Genomic DNA, 2,173 nt, shown 5'->3' with positions numbered 1-2,173 from the left:
AAGGAATATAAGAAAAGAGAGAAAGAGAAGCAAGCAAAAGAGAGAAAGAACAAAGAGAGAAAGAGGAATAAGAAAGAAAATAGAGAAAAAGAAAAGATTGAGAGAAGAGAAAAAGAAAAAAATGCTACTAAAAGCATCTACCACTCCCTTAAAAATAATTGAAACCAAGATGATAAAGGAGTTTTCCAATCTTTGAACTTTTCTTAATTTACCATTAATTCATCTTTCTTAACTCCAACTTTTATTTATAAGAATTTTTCAAATTTATGTCCTTCTTTCATTGTTTTAAACTTATCTTTGGATAGTTCTGTTAGAAAAGAGATGCTTTATATCTCAAGCCAAGAGGGGAGTGAATTGGATTTTATAAAAAAAAAAACGATCCTTTCAAAAGCTTTATAAAACATTTGATTTTCTTAAAGTCAATAAACAAGAACTGATGAATCATCAATAAAAGACAAAAGGGTAGAAAAGAATTAAAACAAACAATTTATATTGGTTCGGCCAAGCCTACATTCAGTCTTCCTTCAACAACCTTAGTTGAAGGGATTCCACTATAATGATAGAGTTTACAAGAATACAGAGGTACCCCTCTCAATGTACTTCTCTCCACACTCAAAATCACTATAGCAATAAAAGAAGTGAATACCCTCACTCTCTTACAATACTGAGAACAATCACAACTCTCTCAACACCTTGAGAACAATCACAATTCTCACAGAGAACAATCACAACTCTCACAGAGAACAATCACAACTCTCACAGAGAGCAATGTATTTGATCTTCCAGTAACACTCCAACAATGTAGATCCAATCAAAACCGTTTTAGCTCACTTAAATGAATCTTTATCGGTTATCAACTAATGATGCCTTGATTCTTCAAGATGACTTTTTGGACTCTCTTGTAATCAAAACTTAATGAAACAATTAAATATGAAAGTAATAGCAAATGTTCTATTTTGAAACAGAGCTCAAGTTACATATATATAGGATTTTCTAAATCATGACACAATATAATCGATTAAGGAATTTATGTAATTTGTTAAGTTTTTCTTTTTGTTTTAACAAGTTTGCTTCTTTTTTAACATATTATACCAAGCATGTAATCGGTTATATAATCATACTAGCCAGTTATAAATTCATTTGACTGTTATGACAGTTCAGTCTATTAAATGAAATGAATTTAAACAAAGTAAAATGATTTAACCGATTATACAACTTATGTAATCGATTAATCCTACACTTAAGAAAATTTTTAATCCAATTTCCATTCTAAACATATATGAAACATATAATGGCATTTGCTTCTTGTTTTAATTGATTAGGCAACTTATGTAATTGATTACTACAGAGCAATTTGCCCCTGTTAAGTATCGAGTTATATTTGGAGAAATCTAACAGATTATACACTTTGTTAAATCAATTATTTCATCCATAAATGACATATTCAATCTGTTTAAAACATGATTCGTTTATCAATAGTGAATTCATATATCAAGCACAAACAAGATACAGATAAGACAATTGTTATGCCATTTGTTGTTCAAGAAACTATAAAACCATTCTTTTGTTTATCATAAAAAACATAGATATAAAGGGTAAGTTTAGCTCCCCTTATCAACAAGTTCAAATCACACTTTGAGTTGATGTTACTTTTTAGGTTACAATTAACTCAAAGAATACAAAAACACTTTTGTGAAGTGGGCCTTGAAAGATTTCAAGGAAATTCTTTCAAAATTAAGAGAAGGCCTTCTTCTAATTTTTCATTGAGATATATTTTGTCTGTGATACAAAGATTTATTGAAATATTGTTGGGTGATTACTGAATATGAATCTTTGATCATGAAGGAATGATACATAAGTTGACTAATAATAAGTAAAGGGATTTTGTCATGTAGAAACAAGATTTGAGGACAAATCCTTTAAAGAGGGAGTGAATGATAACATACCCCCTATCCATGACCAATCAATTTTAAGAAGTGTTGAAGTCATTTGTGGAAGATAGGCCTAGACTCTCTCTCATGGGCCATCTTGGGCCATCATGAAGCTTCTAGAGTAGGAATAATTTTGGGTCAAGTAGTTTAGGTTTTATTTTGGCCCAAGTAGTTTAGGTTTTATTTTGGGCATTGTATTTTAGGCCATAAGTGTAGGGTTTTTAGACCACTTAAGTCAATAA

The sequence above is a fragment of the Vigna radiata genome, chromosome 5 (assembly GCF_000741045.1).
Source record: "Vigna radiata var. radiata cultivar VC1973A chromosome 5, Vradiata_ver6, whole genome shotgun sequence".
Taxonomy (NCBI): Eukaryota; Viridiplantae; Streptophyta; class Magnoliopsida; order Fabales; family Fabaceae; genus Vigna; species Vigna radiata.
This window is presented reverse-complemented; position numbering follows the sequence as displayed.